Below are 21,316 nucleotides of genomic sequence, written 5' to 3'. Positions count from 1 at the left end.
GGTTAATGTGTGTTTGGGGCCTAGAGTGTGCACTTGGTGTGTGTGTTTTCATGAAAAATACATAATACGTTACCTATAATTCCTGGAAATCACCTGGTAACCTTTCAGAGTCCCAGATGGCCAGAGAGTGGCCTACTCTAGTGGGCTTGTGTCCCCTGAGAGAGAAGCACCTGGACAGGATGAGGATAACACTCACACACACATACACACACTGATTTCTAGGATATTTCTCATTGGTTTGAATGTTTTTCTTTCTCTGGCACCCATCAGAACATCTAAGCTACAGCACTCGTCACCATGTACAGCCTGGTCTCATAGACTAAACGTAACATAGTAAATGTACATCTGGAACTCCCAAATTAGTATGATATGTTATGTTTGGTATGGTTGTATAAGACAGATGGTTACTTAAGGCAAATATGAAAGTAGGGTGTAGGGTGGTATAATGCGAATGTCTAGCAACCCAAAGGTTGCGAGTTTCTTCACGGACAACTTTAGCATTTTAGCTAATTAGCACTTTTTCAACTACTTACTAATCTTTTTGCTACTTTGCAACTACTTAGCATGTTAGCTAACCCTTCCCCTAACCCTAACCCTCCCCTTTAACCTAACTCAAATTTAACCCCTAGCCTAGCTAACGTTAGCCACCTAGCTACAATTCGTAACAAATCATACATTTTACAAATTTGTAACATATTGTACATTTTGCAAATTATTGCATACCATACAAAACGTAACATATCACACTAAATGGAGTGTCTCAGATTAACACAGAATAATACGAAATGCTCTGAGACCAGGTTGCCATGTGAGACTAAGGTTGTAGTAAAGTAAAAGTTGAGAGCATCCCTTATAGACTACTAGGTGAATGACCTTGAAAACCAAACCTTTTCACTCATTGAATTATTAAAATGTAATGCGCCAGACGCTTGTCAAACACGTCCATAGTATGTGCTCATTGTGTTGACTCAAGGCCGAGCAGTTTTCAAGTCCAGCTCAGTTCTATTTCCTGAGTTTAAGATGATGTAGGTATAATATCAGTTGAATAATGCTAGATTGATGAGAGAGAGAGTGTAAGGCAAGGCATTAACATAGTGACAGTTGCATACTATTTGCATTTGTGTAAAAATTAAAGGCTTAGCTGGAACGGGAATAAACGCTAATAAATAAATAAAGGGAATAGTCAGTGCTATTGTTCCACCGTGGCTCTTTTATATCTCTCCCCAGCTTCATCATTAAAACACACTCAGCCTGCCACAGGAGACGAGCAGGGCCTTTTGAAATTGAAGATCATAATTCAGACATAAACAAAACAGTCTTTCTCCCTCCATTGTCATCGTTTTACTCGCTTGGAAATTACCATTTTCTTTTCACTTGCAGATCTAAATAACCCATGTCCGCTTTGGTTTGCCAAGACAGGAAAGGTTAAGTGCCTTAAAATGAGAGGGCTGTTTTTCTTTCTCCCGCTTGCTGTGTATTGATGCTTTTATCTGAGGCGTGGTGGATGGGATCACTTCAAAGATCTGGGGATGAATATTAGAGAGGGTATTAACCTCAGCCTGCCACGGCTGGAACACACTGGAGGATGACTGACAGCTGGGACTGGGCTGGAACTAACACGCGCACATTACACGCACACACACAGAAATTGAGCAAGGGCAGATCGCTGTATTGTATTTGTAAGATGACACCCGTAGAGAAGTTGATCTTTAAAAAAATAATGTTTTCAACACAAGTTTAAATGCTACTCTATTCAAGCAAGATCAACTTGAGTTACGTAAAGGACAACTTATTTAACTTGGACTCAATGACCTCATTGAGGAGTTAATCAAGACTTCTACCGAAATGAGCTGACTGTACTGATGATGCTGTATGAAATATACATGAGTTCATGATGAATAATTACTGTGACTAGGAGCCTAAACAGAACTGTCTCCCAGTACCAGGATAGAGTGACACAACTGAACATGGCAGATAACGTCGCAACACATCAGACCTGTCTGTGGCTCATCGGTGTCTTCTCTCATCTGTCTGGGTCTGTAGGGTCTGTGTCCCTGCTTTGGACTGTGTGTCTGTGTCTTATGTGTCTGTTACTGCTGCTATGCCTCTCTGTGAGTTGCAGTGACTATGCGTCCTTGTCTTGCGCCAGTGTCCCAATGTACTTTTGGGGACTATGGCCAGAGGGCCCTGTTTGTGTCTGTCAGTCTGTCAGTTGAAACCAGGCCGTTTCTTCTCCAAACTCAGCACTAAACAGCCTGGCTGGCCAAGGTCTGCTGAAGTGCAGTGATGACTCACGCTATCCTCCCAAGGTTACATTTCCCACTCACAAAGAAAAGAGATGTGAAAAGAACTCTACATCTCTTTCCCTCTCTGTCTCTGTCTCTCCTTGGTTGTCATGTTCATAATTCATAGCCAAAGGAGGACAGCGTGTACCTGCAGTCACCTGGTGGGAGAGCTACTTTTAGCGCTTATACGTGACCAAAGTGATGTTCAGCGTACTGTTTATTGGGATCCCTGTGTCTTAGTTCGGCCTGCCTTGAATGCCAAGGTAGCCAGCGCTGTTGGTCGGTGAAACGAAGTGGGTCGGTGAGCAGGCTGGCAGCGCATGTCTTGGGTGTGTGAAGTGTGTCCTTCAGTGCAGCAGTGTCCTAGCACAAGGTAGCTACTGCAGCATATCCTCTTATGTATGAGATCAAGCTGCCTACTGCAGGCGGTGCACAGAGAGATGATAGGCTTTACAGCAGAGAGAGGCCTGCCTTGCATGACAACACAGCATCATTTATCTCCCCACAGGGAATCTTTCAAGTCACAGAAGGACAGAGATCTAATTAAGCAATAAGGCCAAGGGTGTGTGGTATATTGGCCATATACCACAAACCACCGAGGTGCCTTATTGCTACTATAAATCGGTTACAAACGTAATTAGAACAATAAAAATAAATGTTCTGTCATACCTGTGGTATACAGTCTCATATGCCACAGCTTTCAGCCAATCATCATTCAGTGTTCGAGCCACCCAGTTCATAATCTGTGTTTGATTGTGCAATGAAAGCATGAAAATCATGTTCCAGAACCCCAAATGAATATGATGGATGGTTTCACTTCACTCATTGTGTAAAAGTTGTTTCAGATTGTATTGTATTACTTAAGTAGCAGTAATACTTATTGCTTATTGGTCTTCTCCTTTGCTACCCAAGAAGACTCGAAGCTGTAATCACTGCCAAAGGTTCTTCAACGAAATACTGAGTAAAGAGTCTGAATACTTACATAAATGTGATATTTCAGTTTTTTTATTTTTAATGAATTAGCAAACATTTCTAAAATCCTGTTTTTTCTTTTTCTTTATGGGGTATTGTGTGTAGATTGATGAGGAAAAAAACTATTTAATACATTTTTGAATAAGGCTGTAATCTACCAAAATGTGGAAAAGGTCAAGGGGTCTGAATACTTTTCAAAGGCACTGTGTATATATATTTCTTCTGGACTGATGGCCTGTGTCTGACCGGAGGGAGGGAGCAGCGGTGAGGCCACCGCTCACCTGACTCACCATCCCTCCGCTCTCCCTCCCTCTGTTGAGAAAAGGGGACACAGTCTTCTAGGTGATGGCGAAACTCATGTCGCACTGCATTATTTCTGCCCCATGCCACAATTCATGTTTTTTTTAGGGGGTATATCAGCTTTAATATTGCAGCTTCCGTCAATGTAATTGTCTGCATTTCCAATCCCCCGTGTGTGTGTGTGTGTGTGTGTGTGTGTGTATGTATGTATGTATGTATATATATATATATACACTGCTCAAAAAAATAAAGGGAACACTAAAATAACACATCCTAGATCTGAATGAATGAAATATTCTTATTAAATACTTTTTTCTTTACATAGTTGAATGTGCTGACAACAAAATCACACAAAAATGTTTGAACAGTAGTGTATATATTTTTAACTAGGCCAGTCAGTGAAGAACAAATTCTTATTTACATCGACGGCCTACACCAGCCAAACCCGGACGACGCTCGGCCAATTGTGCGCCACCCTATGGGACTTCCAATGACGTCCAGCTGTGATACAGCCTGGATTCGAACCAGGGTATCTGTAGTGATGCCTCTATCACTGAGATATGCTGCGCCACTCGGGAGCTTGAGTACTTGAATACTTATGTAAATGTGATATTTCAGTTTTTAATTTTGAATAAATTAGGAAACAGTTCTAAAAAACGATTTTTGCTATTTTTGCATTATGGGGTATTGTATGTGGATTGATGAGGGAAAAAACAATTTAATACATTTTAGAATAAGTCTAACATAACAAAATGTGGAAAAAGTCAAGGGGTTTGAATACTTTCCGAATGCACTGTATTGTAAATATGTGTGAAATTTGTTTTGATTTTAGAATAGACCACTATTATGCACCTGTCTCGAAATAGGCAGCGCAAATTTTTTACATGTAATCTAGGCACTTACATAGCGAATGGAGGACACTTTTACCGTGTTTCATTTTCATGCCAGCCAGGTAGGCTATACTCTTGTCATAAAGAGAAGCAATGTGCTTAACATTTAGTAAAGTTGAGAAATAAATAGTAGGTTAAGTCTACAGATAATTTTATTTTTAATAGAGGCCATCACTCTGTTTTCTCACGGAATTGAATAGCCTATAGAAATGTTGCGCAACAGGAGCTCATAGGCTCTCATGAAGTGTTTTATTGGTTAGAGGGACAATAGAGTGCTGAATACCAGGCAGTTAGCAAGTTCGGTAGGCTACTAATGACCATCAGCAGATTCAAGGCTTGGAGAAGCCTATTTACCGTGACTAAACGGTCACGTGGAATTTGACTGCCGTCATGACTCGTGACTGCCAGTGTGGCACTAATATGGTCATCATAACAGACTTACTCATTGGTGAAAACCAACGTTGTCTGTAACATCTCACACCCCACAGGTGTGATATGAGACTAAACAACCAGACAAATTCCTCTGAACTCTAGTCAAACAATAACAACACTCAGGTTGACCCCAGTAAGTTTTACCAGAGAACAAAAGGCCTTGTTTGTACATGAGACAAAGACAACTGTGTGTGTGTGTGTGTGTCATCGTCATCCCAGTTCTTATTTATATTCCATATGCGTTGCCAGTGGTCACCTCTGTCCTGATAACTTCAGAATCTTCTCTCCTGGTTTGTCGGAGATGCGACCTTTTGAATATTTCTCAGGGTGGCAGAACTCAAACTCTAATTGGACGAAATGTGAGTGTGTTCTGTGTGCCGAGTTCCTGGGCGGCAGGTCAGCCATAACGACCGCTGTAATTACCAGTAGCTTCTGCATATCCCTCTCTCTTCTCCCTCTCTCATCCTCCACTGCTCAATTACTTTTACACAGGGGCTTTCTTACCAACAGAATAGGGGCCTCTATTCCACCAGTCAAGCATTAAAGTTTAGTAGAAAGGGTAAGAGAGGTCCAATAAATTATATTTATTTTCCACTGCATACAGCCATGTTATTCTGTTTAATTCCATTAGCCAAAGGTTTCTTCCATCCATCCAGGATTGTGGAAACTAATGAACAGAGTTGAGCTGTTTTACTTCCACTCTCCTGTTTGTCTATATTTAGTTAATTACCCGGGTCTCAGAGACTGATCTGGTCTCTAACTTCCCTTCCACCCCCCCCCGATGGGTATGAAGAATTAAAAGCGTCTGCTTGAGATCAGTGGACATTTGGAGCAACGGGAGGAAAAGAAAGCACAACATCATTCATGGCTCCAGGCAACACATTTTTTTCGGAAATAATTGGCTGATGTGCGTTGTGTTGGGCCTTGTGTTTATTTATTGTTATATTGTTTATTTATTTTTCTCCCACGAGTAAATTACACAAGCAGAGATTAAGGCTTGAGTGGAAATGTGCACTTTCTCCTCCAGCAAAGTAATCCTGCCAGTCTGCCTTTTGAAGACAGCGCATATTAAAATGGGGAAAAGGGGGAGGGTGGGCTGTTGAAGTAGCCTAGCTGATAGTTTTGCTAGGCTTCTGTCATACTCCCACTGTAAACGATGACATGTTGTTTTTTTAGATGACATTAAGAGAATGTAATGAATATTATAGGTTTAATACTCCTTTCCTACCCCTTCAATACTTAGTATAGACCTGTTCATCTGTCAAAGCAATAACACCATTCTACTGTATATGCATGCGCAACCAAGAGGTTCCCTAGTAAACAGCCGGCACTGCAGCTCACCATAATACTGCCCTACCAAGCAAAAAGGCAGTAACTGCTCATAGTGTGGAACTGAGATTTTTTTATTTTTTTATTTACCTTGGTTTCACAGTAACCTTATGCAGTTACTTTTAATATGACCCCCATTTTCTCCAAAACACAATACAAGAGGCAGGATACTTGTCCACATGATTTAAGCATGTATTTAATGTAGCAAAAATTACATTAACTCATTTTCAACCAAATTAGCAGTTATTGCCTTTTTGCTTGGTAGGGCAGAATAGCTAGTCAGCTAGCTAGCACAAAATAACAGGCTCGTATTTATTTATCTAACCAAAAAATGGAACAAATTAGTTATATACAAACATTGACTTGTTTCTACCAGATTCTCTAAACAGAATGTTCAGATAATGTTTATTTCCTGTTTATTATCCGTTTGCTCTGGTGGTGTTGGCTACATTTGGCTAGCACAGCAAATAACCTCAGAGTTAGCGTGATGTAAAGGTAGAGAAAGATCTGCTTACCTTGTTAGCCAGCTAGATATATTGTTGGCTGTCGTGAGAGAAATGAATCTAACTAAATTTAGCTAGCATACAATTCCAATGTTTGACAGTCAATGTTTACATCAACCCCTCTCTCCCCCCTCACCAATCTGTCTCTCCTAGGTCGTCTTCTGCTTCCTTCAAAATGCAACTATATTTTACCCAGGTGTATTGCCCTCTTAGTTTCAATGAAGAAACTGTAGTTTTAATAAACCACTAGCTCGTGGTAGGCATGTATTATCGACTTCACGTTATGAGACCTAGCTACCGGTTTGTTTGCATTAAGTAAAGCTAGATTATAATACAAATGCTAGTGCTGACACCTTGTGGTGATAATGTTGAACTGATAATAATTACACCAGGGTTATACGTAACATAAAGCAAACACATTGTAACTTTATTTCAAGCGACATGTATTTTGAAATGAAAATAAAACATGTAAATATTCCTTTCTGCACACCTTTTGTGATAGTGATATTTGCTAATAATGTCTCTGTGCATGTCATCCTTAAGGCCTACCTTCATTACAAGGGTAGGGCTTGCACTAATCCATTTCATGACTGCATGAGCTGCAGTAGCTGTAGAAGTCAAATCTGGTATCCTTCAACCATGGTTAGCCAAATTAATTGTCTAATGAAAAAGACAAACCCACACACTGATCTTGCCATTATCAGCCTTATATTTTCTTTGAAGTTATTAGCAAATGATTCTCCCACACACACACACGTTATCTCAGATGTGTGAGGGCTTTTCCTATTTCTAATAGTATCATTTCAAATAGAGAAAATGGATAGTGGACACGAGACAAATACCCCGAGGAGTGACCACAGTGAAGGGTCATTTTTACATTGGCTGCAAAGTAGCAATGTAATGTATGAGTTCCAACCACTGGAGGAGGAGGACAGTAAGTGTAGCAGAATCAGCACAACATTGCAGGAGGAGATCCTCCCACAGCTGAGATGCTTATGGTATTAAAACATAGATACATTCATGTTTAAAAAATCACATGCGCCGAATACAACTGGTGTAGACTTTACCGTAAAATAGTAACAAGAGAAATAGAAATAAAATACACAAGAATGGAGCTATATACAGGGAGTATCAGTAGCAGATTAATGTGCAGAGTTAGAGGTAGACATGTACATGAAGGCAGGGTAAAGTGACTAGATTTCAGGATAGATAATAAGAGTAAAATAAAGATCAGAGTAGCAGCAGCAAATGATGAGTGTAAAAGTGTGTGTAATGTGTATGTATATGTGTTTGTGTTGTGTCCGTATGCGTGTGTGTGTGCATATGTAGTGTATGCAAATATGTGTGTGGGTCTTGTGAGCGTGTGTGTGTGTATACTGTGTGTATATAATGCATAGTCTAGTGAGTGTGCGTAGGAGGAGGAGACGCTACTTCAAGTCTCAGGGGGGTGACATCACATCAGGGGCTACTAGAACTCACCTGCAGCTCACCTCTGCTACAGTCACCCGCTTTCACCTCCTCCTACAACAGTATAATTCAGCTGCCGAATGTGTGATCTGAGTCGATGTAGCAGAATTAAATGCTAGATTGACTCAGTTCACAGTCTGCACTGCTGGCCGCTGAGGTTGATGAGGAGATGGAGGAGGTCAGTGGGTGTAGCAGAGTGAGTGTGTAGCACATGTGAGATAGTTGACAGGTGAGTGCTCGGCTTTTTCTCAGTTCATCCTTCCTTAATTTCTTCATTGCCGCCTTCTCAACACCCAATGGAGCAGAAGGCCAGTGGGGAGGGACCAGTTGCGATACAATACAGGTGATGAAATAGGATGCGAGTAATCAAGGAAAGATAAAGTGAGACAAAGCCCTAGTAGCCATTGTGTGGTGATGTCACCTGCCCTGAAGTACTTTTATCCTTGCCCAACCAAGATCACGGTTTTGGTAGGATAATGGACACTGCTTTGTGGGTATGAAGTGCTGTTGTGGACAGTGGTTGCGCCCTAGGTCTGCTATACAAGGATTGTTACACCTACACCAATGATCAAGGACATCAGCTTCAGCTGCAAATCTGTGCAATATCAGACAAAATGAGTGACAATCCAATAACAGACAAACATGTTCACTGACTACTATACTTAATTCAAAGAATCAACACTTTATTTCATATCATACAAAGATGGTAAAGGGTTCGCGGGTTTAGACATCCATCTTACTCCAAAACGAGATGATTGAATAGTTAATTGAATAATATGCAGAATGTCAGGGCTGGAACAGAAACCTGCGCTCCCAATAGCTAGATCTCTAGGAGCAAGGTTGGCTATGCATGTTCTAGGTCAATGCATTGTTACTTTTAACAATATTTTTATCGTCCCACAACCAAATCTAACACTAAACCAATAGCATATATAACCCATTGGAGATACCCTTCAGTCTCTCCAGGACTTGGAACTTTCTTTGAGCCCTTCATCCGTAGACCGGGTTTAGCAGCGTTCACAGGTCTCTATGTCTGAGGTTAGGAAACATAGAAATTAGACCGGGACTTGCTTTAATATTCTGAAGTGATGTAACATTTGATATTTCGTTGCATTATGTTTTTTTCTATTGTCAAAGTTCTCTCTTTGCGACCTGGAAATCTAGGTAGCCAATACATTGTTTTTAGCAGATATTGGATGTCTGTCTATCTTGACGTTACCTAGAAATAGATGGTTAATATTATAAACGACTTACCCGTGTGCTACACATTATCCTGGTGCCGACACCTCCTGCTGCTAACGTTACTATCCATGCAGGCAAGTGTTAAACTGTTTACGGCCACAACAGAGCAGCTGTTTACAAATGCACCGGAAGTTCTTTTGGGTTCCAAGGTTCACTTCCGTTCCTCTTCAAAAAGCGTTTTTATAAAAGGTCTATGAGCTACAGCTGAAATGATCTGTGCTTGGCAGTGCCGCGGTATCTTCAGCCAAAGCCTTTCTTTGGGTTTCATGATTCTGTTCATAGGAGCCTTCTGAGTTCTCCTAACATGAATTATTGATGTTAGTAGCATTTCATTGATTACATGTAAAACGATAACCCTTGGATCCCAAGCCCTTAGAAATAGATGAAATAGATCTGTATTGTGGTGACCTGTGACGGTGGTAATTGCCAGTAGGATTCTATTAATCGCTCATACATTGTACACTCTACTTTCTCACCATGAAAACCACATTTTTTCTCTATTTTCCTCCACCAACACACCACTACCTGAACACTAACAGTATTAACACACAGTGGCTGTCATTCCATTCATTCCGTAACCACCACCCCCAGCTGTTCCATAATGGCCTGTCGCCTCTGACTGTGACCATTGAACAAGGTAGTGGTTAGCTAGTGAGAACAGTCTTTTGCTTTGATTCTTTACCGCCTTTCCTCACTTATCCTCCCCCTTTTGTCTTTTGTTCTCTCCTTCTCTCCCTCCCTTTCTCCGGGTCTTGATGTTTTACCCCTTGGATTTCTCTCCAAACAAGGCCACCTGCAGGCAGCTGTGCTGTTGACTGTAGAGGTGTGTGTGGGCACGGGTTCAGTGTGCATCAGAGTTATCCATCTTTAGTAGCTATCTAGGACTAGGAGGCTTGGCCTCAGCGTAGCTCACATAAACAGTGGATTAATTCCAAGGCACTATCTGGCTTCCATTGCCATCTCTATAAGGACATGCTATGGAAGGGCTTTGATTTAGCAGACATTAATGAGGGGTGGAGCTCTCTCTGTTTGTACAACTCTGCGATGGGCAATGGGATTCTAGATTAACTAGTTATCCATTAAAGTCCTTAGACTTTGAGAACTCTAGGACATGTAGGCCTATGAAAATTTGACTTTGCATATTACATTTCAAGTCAGATGAAACCACAGATGTCTCCACTCTCCAGTTAACCTCTTAGCTTATCTGCTAGGCTAGCTCTCTGCTTTTGCTCTGTGTTCTGTGTGTTTGAGGTAGGGTGTAGAACAGAACAGAGGGCCTGGCTGTGTCTCTGTACCTGGGACGAGAATGGGGACTCAGGGATGGGCAGAGAGGAAAGCAGCGTGTCTCATTTCCCGCTGTGGTACCTTCGCACTAGAAGTGCCCTTGGAGAGGAAGGACTGAGAGTGTAGGAGACAGTTACCGCTAGACTCACCTGCAGACAGTACACTGGGCTCCAGCATTCACATCCATCTAGTTCCATGGTTAGATGTGTGTGTACTGTTTATTTGGATCCCCGTTAGCTTTTGCAACGGCAGCAGCTATTCTTCCTGGAGTCCACAAAAAACACAAAACATGACAAATAACAAAACACTGATAGACAAGGACAGTCACACAAATTTGAAATACAAAGATATACAAACAAAACAGCTAAAAAAAAATGTGTGCGTGTGTTTGTGTGTGTGTTCCCTCGGTCCCCGCCATTCCATGAGATGTTCTTTAATAAAATTGTTTGCTGTTTTGTTTTGGATGTGGGGGCTGTGAAGAGACCCCCGGTGACATGTCTTGTGGGTTATGTATGGATGTCTGAGCTGAATGTTATTTGATTATTTTCATTACAGTAATACTTCTCATAAAAACTAAAAGAGAAGCAGTTAATATCTTGTCAACCCTCAACCAGGAAAGACTGGCATGCATGTTGTTGATGTTAGTCAAGGCATGCTGCAGCTTTGCTAGGTCTTTCTTTGCTGCACTTAACAATACAGTAAGTGCAATACCGTATAGTAATCAAGATGGGACAAGAGCAGAGCAACTGTGTGTACTGTGTGAATGTGGGGCTTTGTGTCCTTTCTGTTTAGCCCAGTGTGGGGGCTAGGGGGTCTGGAACTAGAAGCTGTAGCAGAAGACTGATGGCCAGGCAAGGGGGCACACATGGCTGGCACAGCTGTACCCGTGCCCCAGGCTTCAGGGCCTGTCCCTCCCCGTCTGTCTGCTACTGCTGGGAAGGAATAAATTAATGAACCTGGAATGAGTCTGGTCTATTTTCAGCCTTCAAGGTGATTGGAGAATGACATTGAGTAACAAATGGGAGGAAATGAACATGTTTTTATTAAGGGTTATTGTGACATTCTCAGAACAGAAATACTACACTCTTGAGTTTCTATTACCTTAATACATCTACCTTTTGGTGGGTTTGGCGATTCCTGTTCATTTCCCTTACAATCCTTTGGTTAGGCTGGTTAGGCTCTATGCCTGGGTTGTTGGTGTGGGAGGTGATGGAAGTGGAAGGGGCCTTACCTTATTGATGTATAGCGCTGACTGAACGGACCACATGCCATTCACTGGAGAGAGAAAGTTCAGTAACTGACCTGAACACACTCTCTCACTCTCACTCTCACTCTCACTCTCTCACACACACACACACACACACACACACACACACACACACACACACACACACACACACACACACACACACACACACACACACACACACACACACACACACACACACACACACACACACACTGTAACAGTTTTGACTTAAGGTTTTTGTTTGTTAAGGGTGCCAGGTAGGTTGTGTCTACCAGAGGAAATATACATTTCTCCTTTTTGTTTGTGAGGGATTGAGTCCTGTCTGGTCCGTCAAGTCTACACCAATTCAAAGTACTCATGTAAAAGTCAATATGGAAATACACTTTTCAGAAACCTTTAAAACATCGGAAATAACTGAAATATCCCTTTTCTTTTGTGTTTGATGTATTATCACAATAAATCACATAATCAGTGAATCACATAGTCACAAAAATAAAAAAACAACCTTGGTTCACTGGTAAATGTCCCGTACCTCGGGCATAACAAAAATGTCCAGCCCGGTAAAAGAGTGCAGGGAACCCAAGTGACCTCAGTCACGCAATTGTCCCTCCAGAATGTGATACGTAAAAACCGGGCTCATTCCTTCAATCAGATTGCAATAAACTCCCCTTCCACACACAATAAAGGTTATCAGAAATCTCAGTAGTATTTACCTACAACAGAACACATAAACCAACACACTATAAATCACACTAAAACAAATGAAATACCGTATGTAAAAATTTTTGTCAATCAGACAATCCAATCTGCCCACCAGATTTCCAATGGAGAAATGCCACAGAGTACAGCGGAGACCAACAAAGATACTGGTTGATCTTGCAACACGGCTACAGTACTTTTAAATACAACAAAACAAACTGGGTATCAACAAGCTTCCAAGCTGAGGGTTGAACACGTCCTCACTTGCGCCACTGTCACAAACCCTTTTGCGCAGCTGATGCTGGCTTTTTAATATAGAGTTGAAAGGAAAGCGCCCCATCGGCAGGAGAAGCACTGAGACGGTTCAGACAAATTCAGGGCCGTCACAACACACACACACAGAGCCGTATCCTTCCCCCGCTTAACCACATCACCCATCAGCTATGCCTGAGCTGGTCTGTCTCTTAATCTCACTCTAATCAGCACAGGCTGCAGTGTTGATGTGGGGTCAAGAAGATGCCACTCCTGGATTCCGTTCCGTTGCCTAGGAGTGCTGAGACCATATCTATGTCTCCACAGAGCTGGCGCAGCACACAGCATGCACAATCAAAAGACACCCCGCGTCGCCTTGGCAACTATCAGGAGGTGTTTTGTATGTATGTATGTTTTGTCTCTGAATGGATTCACTTTTCCCTCTTTTTCTATTTTCCTCTCACCAGCTTCCTGTGTCAGCTCTAATCAATAGCAGGAGCTGTCTTTGTTTGGCTCGTAGCTGACTGACTGATTTGGGAGCTGGTATGTTATTTCATTTTTTTATATAAAAGTGTTAAACAAATCAAAATATATTTTAGATTCTTCAAAGTAGCCACCCTTTGCCTTGATGACAGCTTTGCACACTCTTGGCATTCTCTCAACCAACTTCATGAGGTAATCACCGGGAATGCTTTTCCAACAGTCTTGAAGGAGTTCCCACATATGCTGAGCACTTGTTGGCTGCTTTTCCTTCACTCTGCGGTTCCAACTCATCCCAAACCATCTCAATTGGGTTGAGGTTGGGTGATTGTGGAGGACAGGTCATCTGATGCAGCACTCCATCACTCTCCTTCTTGGTCAAATAGCCTTTACACAGCCTGGAGGTGTGTTTTTGGTCATTGTCCTGTTGAAAGACAATTGATAGTCCCACTAAGCGCAAACGAGATGGGATGGCGTATCGCTGCAGAATGCTGTGGTAGCCATGCTGGTTAAGTGTGCCTTGAATTGTAAATAAATCACTGACAGTGTCACCAGCGAAGCACCCCCACATCATCACATCTCCTTCTCCATGCTTCACGGTGGGAACTACACATGTGGAGATCATCCGTTCCCCTACTATGCGTCTCACAAAGACACGGTGGTTGGAAACAAAAATCTCAATTTTGGACTCATCAGATCAAAGGACAGATTTCCACCAGTCTAGTGTGCACTGCTCGTGTTTCTGGGCCCAAGCAAGTCTCTTATTCCTTTATTAGTGGTTTCTTTGCAGCAAATTGACCATGAAGGCTTGATTCACACAGTCTCCTCTGAACAGTTGATGTTGAGATGTGTCTGTTACTTGAACTCTGTGAAGCCTTTATTTGGGCTGCAATCTGAGGTGCAGTTAATTGCCGATTTCTGAGGCTGGTAACTCGAATGTAACTCCAGTTTCATCGTAGTGCTTGATGGGTTTTGCGACTGCACTTGAAGAAACTGTCAAAGCTGGTTGAGAGTGTGCAAAGTTCAAGACAAAGGGTGGTTACTTTGAAGAATCTAAAATCTAAAATATATTTTGATTTGTTTAACACTTACTACATGATTCTGTATTATTTCATAGTTTTGATGTCTTCACTATTATTGAATGAGTAGGTGTCCAAACTTTTGACTGGTACTGTGTGTGTGTATATATATATATATATATATATATATATATATATATATATATATATATATATATATATATATATATATATATATATATATATATATATATAGCTCTGGAAGAAATTAAGAGGCCTATTTATAGGTGTGCGTTTGGGTAAAATGAATATTTTTGCTTTATTCTATAAACTACTGACAACATTTCTCCCAAATTCCAAATAAAAATATTGTCATTTAGAGCATTTCTTTGCAGCAAATGACAGCTGGTCAAAATAACAAAAAAGATGCAGTGTTGTCAGACCTCGAATGATGCAAAGAAAATAAGCTCATTTTCATTTTTACACAACACGATGCTAATGTTTTAACTTAGGAAGAGTTCAGTAATCATTATTTGGTGGAATAACCCAGATTTTTCAATCACAGCTTTCATGCGTCTTGGCATGCTCTCCACCAGTCTTTCACATTGATGTTGGGTGACTTTATGCCACTCCTGGCGCAAAAATTCAAGCCGCTCGGATTTGTTTGATGGCTTTTCACCATCCATCTTCCTCTTGATCACATTCCAGAGGTTTTCAATGGGGTTCAGGTCTGGAGATTTGGCTGGCCATGACAGGGTCTTGATCTGGTGGTCCTCCATCCACACCTTGATTGACCTGGCAGTGTGGCGTGGAGCATTGTTCTGCTGGAAAAAACAATCCTCAGAGTTGGGGAACATTGTGAGAGCAGAAGGAAGCAAGCTTTCTTCCAGGACAACCTTGTACGTGGCTTGATTCATGCGTCCTTCACAAAGACAAATCTGCCTGATTCCAGGCTTGCTGTAGCACCCCCAAGATCATCACCGATCCTCCACCAAATTTCCCTGTGGGTGCGAGACCTGGAGAGGCCTAGTTGTCATTTGCTGCAAAGAAATGCTCTATATGACAATATTTTAATTTGGAATTTGGGAGAAATGTTGTCAGTAGATTATAGAATAAAACAAATTTTCATTTTACCCAAACACACACCTATAAATAGTAAAACCAGAGAAACGGAAAATTTTGCAGCAGTCTCTTAATTTTTCCCAGAGCTGTATATATATTTTGTGATATCCAATTGCGATCCAATTACGATCTTGTCTCATCGCTGCAACTCCCCAATGGGCTCAGGAGAAGCGAGGCTCGAGTCATGTGTCCTCCGAAACATGACCTGCCAAACCGCGCTACTTAACACCTGCCCGCTTAGCCCGGAAGCCAGCTGCACCAATGTGCCTGAGGAAACACTGTTCAACTGATGACCAAAGTCAGCCTTCAGGCGCCCGGCCCACCACAAGTAGTCGCTGGAGCACAATGAGCCAGTAAAGCCTCCCCTCGACCAAACCCTCCCCTAACCCGGACGGCGCTGAGCAAATTGTGCGCCTCCTTAGGGGACTCCCGGTCACGGCCTGTTGTGACACAGCTTGGGATCGAACCCGGGTCTGTAGCGACGCCTCAAGCACTCAGTGACGCCTAGTGTAGTGACGCCTCAGTGCCTTAGACCGCTGCGCCTCGGAGCAGGTATGTTTTAAGCACAAACACAAATGTATTATTCAAACCTGTTGATCGTGTTGAACAGATTCTTCCCTCCCTCCACAGCGGTACTACTGAAGGCTCTTCCTCTATGATCTATATGTTTACTGGAACAAGACCAACTATTCAGGCTCTGGTCAGAAAGCCTTTCATAAAGTATCAAGTTAACACAGACCTCAGAGCCCCAAACAAACCAACAGCTTGCTGATTGCTGCTTTCATATTTTCATGATTGTGTTTCTTTACGCCCCCAAAGCTGTCGCTGCCAGTGTTTTTGTGCTTTCATTTTGTTTATACTTTTTCAGTCAACTTTTTGATGTTAGAAATGTCTTTGTGTTTGAAATTGCAGTGGCTTGATGTGGCTTGCCTTGATGTGATATTTGGGGAAGAGAGGGGGGTGTGTGTTGCCTGTGTACCTCTGTTGTAAATAATTTGTTTGGGATATACTACAAAGTAGGATCAATGAGTTAGCCAGCTAGCTTTGATAAATAAATACAAATAACTACTCATTTTGTGGTTCATTAGGAAAGCTAAACTTTGTTTTTGGTTAGTTGGGTCAATCAGACCATTAATATTTCAAGCTTATCTTTATAAAAAAAAATGTACTAAATATTATGAAATAAGTTGTTGATCTTTCTTTGTAGTATACCCTTCTGAAGGAACTGGGGAGCTCTGCTTCACTCACTCACTCACTCACTCACTCACTCACTCACTCACTCACTCACTCACTCACTCACTCACTCACTCACTCTATATCTATCGTTTCCCCCTCTCCTCTCCCTTGCTCAATCCTCTTGTTCAGCAGAGTTTAATCTTGAACATAGTCACGGGCACAAAATGCAAACACATCCTTCTCCCTTCTGTCTTCTACCACCCCTCCCTCCCCAGAATTGACACTCATTGATTTTCCACAAGTTGCTTTAGATTGGCACACATCAGGCTCTTTAATTCATACTGGGCTCGGTCGCGTAGTCGTGAGCAGTTAGTGGCTTTATTTATGGGCCACACACACAAACACACCCCTCTTTCCTCTTCTCCTCCCCTGTCTTTGGTTGATAACAGGCACCCAGAGCCCAGAGTTGTAGTTGATTTACAGGGTGATTGATTGCATGCAGGGATTGATGGAGCCTAGCAAGCGGAGCTTCCTTTATCCAATCAATGTGTCCGTCTCTAATTAAGGGGTCTTCTACGTCTCTTTCTCTCTCTATGTCATCTACTGTGCCTTCAGAAAGTCACTGGTTTTACACAAAATACCCCATAGTGTCAAAGTGGAATTATGTTTTTAGAAATGTTTAGAAATTAATTAAAAATGAAAAGCTGAAATTCCTTGAGTCAATAAGTATTCCATCCCTTTGTTATGGCAAGCCTAAATAAGTTTAGGAGTAAAATTGTGCTTAACAAGTCACATAATAAGTTGCATGGACTCACACTGTGTGCAATCATAGTGTTTAATGTGATTTTTGACTGACTACCTCATCTCTGTACCCCACACATACAGTTATCTGTAAGATTCCTCAGTCGAGCATGGAATTTCAAACATAGATTCAACCACAAAGACCAGGGAGGTTTTCCAATGCCTCGCAAAGAAGGGCACCTATTGGTAGATGAGTAAATATTTAAAAAATTCAGACAATGAATATCCATTTGAGAGTGGCAAAGTTATTAATTGCACTTTGGATTGTGTATCAATATGCCCAGTCACTATAAAGATACAGGCGACCTTCCTAACTCAGTTGCCGGAGAGGAAGGAAACCGCTCAGGAATTTCACCATGAGGCCAATGTTGACTTTAAAACAGTCACAGAGTTTAATGGCTGTAATAGGTGAAAACTGAGGATGGATCAACAACATTGTAGTTATTCCACAATAATTACCTAAATGACAGTGAAATCAAAGGAAGCCTGTACAGAAAAAAATATATTCCAAAACATGCATCCTGTTTGCCATAAGGCACTAAAGTAAAACTGCAAAAAATGTGTTAATACAAAACGTTATTTTTGGGGCAACTCCCAACACATCACTGAGTACCACTCTTTGTATTTTCAAGCATGGTGGTAGCTGGAAAATGTTATGGGTATGCTTGTCATCGGCAAGGACCAAGGAGTTTTTTAAGATAAAAAGAAACGGAATGCTTTCCAACAGACACTGGGAGAGAAATGCACCCTTCAGCAGGACAATAACCTAAAACACAAGGCCAAATATACACTGGACTTGCTTACAAAGACTACATTGAATGTTTGTGAGTGGCCTATAGTTACAGTTTAAACTTAATGTTACAGTTTCAACTTAATGTAGATGTAGAATGGAGCCGGAGGGGTTGGCTGCCGTTTTACAGGCTCCTAACCAATTGTGTTATTTTGTGTGTGTTTAAAAAAATAATTTGTACATAATGTTGATGCTATCATCTTATGACCGAAAAGAGCTTCTTGATATCAGAACAGCGATTACTCACCTCAAACTGGACAAAGATTTTTTTTATTTAATGATTCGGACGCAAAGGATATAATGTTGCTCCCAGACAAGGCCCAAATTCCCGTCATTCACTGAAGAAAATAATGAAATACAGGGGGCGGAGATCAGGGTGCATTGTGAGAATTCGTGGGTGAGTGGGTAACCCGCCTCTATCATCCGTTCTATTAGCCAATGTACAATCACTGGATTGTAAACTGGATGAGCTCCGTTCGAGACTATCCTACCAACGGGACATTAAAAATATAATATCTGTAATATCTTATGTTTCACCGAGTCGTGGCTGAACGACCACACGGATAATATACAGTTGTCTGGCGTTTCCGTGCATTGGCAGGACAGAACAGCTACGTCTGGTAAGACAAAGGGTGGGGGTGTGTGTCTATTTGTCAATAACAGCTGGTGCACGATGTCTAATATTAAGGAAGTACCTCATGATAAGCTGTAGACAACACTGTCGAACAAGAGTTTTCATCTATATTTTTCATAGCCGTCTATTTACCACCAGAAACCGACTCTTGCACTAAGACCGCACTCAAGGAGCTGTATAAGGCCATAAGTAAAAAATAAATGCTCATCCAGAAGCAGCGCTCCTAGTTGCAGGGGGCTTTAATGCAGGCAAACTTAAATCCGTTTGACCTGATTTCTACCAGCATGTCACATGTGCAACCGGAGGGAAAAAAACTCTAGACCACCTTTACTCCACACACAGTGCTCCCTGTTCAACCACGACTCCGTGGCCAAGCACGACAATACCATCATTAAGCTTGCTGACGACACAACTGTGGAAGGCCTGATCACCAACAACGATGAGACAGCCTATAGGGAGGAGGTCAGAGACAGTGTGGTGCCAAGATAACAACCTCTCCCACAAAGGAGGTGATCGTGGACCACAGGAAAATGGGGGCCCGAACATGCCCCCATTCACATCGGCGGGCTATATTGGAGCAGGTTGAGAGTTTCAAGTTCCTTGGTGTCCACATCACCAACAAACTATCATGGTCCAAACACACCAAGACAGTTGTGAAGAGGGCACGACAACACCTTTTCCCCCTCAGGAGACGGAAAAGATTTGGCATGGGTCCCCAGATCCTCAAAAAGGTCTACAGCTGCACCATTGAGAGCATGCTGACCGGTTGCATCATCGCCTGGTATGGCAACTGCTCGGCATCCGACCGTAAGGTGCTACAGAGGGTAGTGCGTACAGCCCAGTACATCACTGGGGCCAAGCTTCCTGACATCCAGGACCTATACAGTGGGGCAAAAAAGTATTTAGTCAGCCACCAATTGTGCAAGTTCTCCCACGAGAGAGGCCTGTAGTTCTCCCATGAGAGAGGCCTGTAATTTTCATCAAAGGTACACTTCAACTATGACAGACAAAATGAGGAAAAGAAATCCAGAAAATCACATTGTAGGATTTTTAATTTATTTATTTGCAAATTATGGTGGAAAATAAGTATTTGGTCAATAACAAAAGTTTATCTCTTTGTTATATACCCTTTGTTGGCAATGACAGAGGTCAAACGTTTTCTGTAAGTCTTCACAAGGTTTTTACACACTGTTGCTGGTATTTTGTCCCATTCGTCCATGCATATCTCCTCTAGAGCAGTGATGTTTTGGGGCTGTTAATGGGCAACACGGACTTTCAACTCCCTCCAAAGATTTTCTATGGGGTTGATATCTGGAGACTGGCTAGGCCACTCCAGGACCTTGAAATGCTTCTTACGAAGCCACTCCTTCGTTGCCCGGGCGGTGTGTTTGGGATCATTGTCATGCTGAAAGACCCAGCCACGTTTCATCTTCAATGCCCTTGCTGATGGTAGGAGGCTTTCACTCAAAATATCACGATACATGGCCCCATTCATTCTTTCCTACACACGGATCAGTCGTCCTGGTCCCTTTGCAGAATAACAGCCCCAAAGCATGATGTTTCCACCCCCATGCTTCACAGTAGGTATGGTGTTTTTTGGATGCAACTCAGCATTCTTTGTCCTCCAAACACGACGAGTTGAGTTTTTACCAAAAAGTTATATTTTGGTTTAATCTGACCATATGACATTCTCCCAATCTTCTTCTGGATCATCCAAATGCTCTACTGGCTTAAGCAGGGGGACACGTCTGGCACTGCAGGATTTGAGTCCCTGGCGGCGTAGTGTGTTACTGATGGTAGGCTTTGTTACTTTGGTCCCAGCTCTCTGCCGGTCATTCACTAGGTCCCCCCGTGTGGTTTTGGGATTTTTGTTCACCGTTCTTGTGATCATTTTGACCCCACGGGGTGAGATCTTGCGTGGAGCCCCAGATCGAGGGAGATTATCAGTGGTCTTGTATGTCTTCCATTTCCTAATAATTGCTCCCACAGTTGATTTCTTCAAACCAAGCTGCTTACCTATTGCAGATTCAGTCTTCCCAGCCTGGTGCAGGTCTACAATTTTGTTTCTGGTGTCCTTTGACAGCTCTTTGGTCTTGGCCATAGTGGAGTTTGGAGTGTGACTGTTGGAGGTTGTGGACAGGTGTCTTTTATACTGATAACAAGTTCAAACAGGTGCCATTAATACAGGTAACGAGTGGAGGACAGAGGAGCCTCTTAAAGAAGAAGTTACAGGTCTGTGAGAGCCAGAAATCTTGCTTGTTTGTAGGTGACCAAATACTTATTTTCCACCATAATTTGCAAATAAATTCATTAAAAATCCTACAATGTGATTTTCTGGATTTTTTCACTCTCATTTTGTCTGTCATAGTTGAAGTGTACCAATGATGAAA

At 42.0% G+C, this 21,316-nt stretch overlaps 1 protein-coding gene and 1 long non-coding RNA gene across 5 annotated transcripts in view; one reads left to right on the top strand and one right to left on the bottom strand.

Moving 5' to 3' along the window:
* LOC129855548 (microtubule-associated serine/threonine-protein kinase 2-like) overlaps positions 1-21,316 on the top strand; it is a 270,030-nt gene that overhangs the window by 24,846 nt on the left and 223,868 nt on the right. The gene's annotated exons all lie outside the window — the stretch shown is intronic.
* Positions 8,841-9,535, bottom strand: LOC129855552 (uncharacterized). Its single transcript, XR_008759523.1, has 2 exons — positions 9,433-9,535; positions 8,841-9,211 (listed from the first exon to the last, which is right to left on the bottom strand). It is a non-coding gene; the product is annotated as an uncharacterized LOC129855552 (long non-coding RNA).

This window comes from Salvelinus fontinalis, chromosome 5, assembly GCF_029448725.1.
Source record: "Salvelinus fontinalis isolate EN_2023a chromosome 5, ASM2944872v1, whole genome shotgun sequence".
Lineage (NCBI taxonomy): Eukaryota > Metazoa > Chordata > Actinopteri > Salmoniformes > Salmonidae > Salvelinus > Salvelinus fontinalis.
The sequence above is the reverse complement of the archived record's forward strand: the minus strand, read 5'-3'. Positions and strand labels throughout refer to the sequence as shown.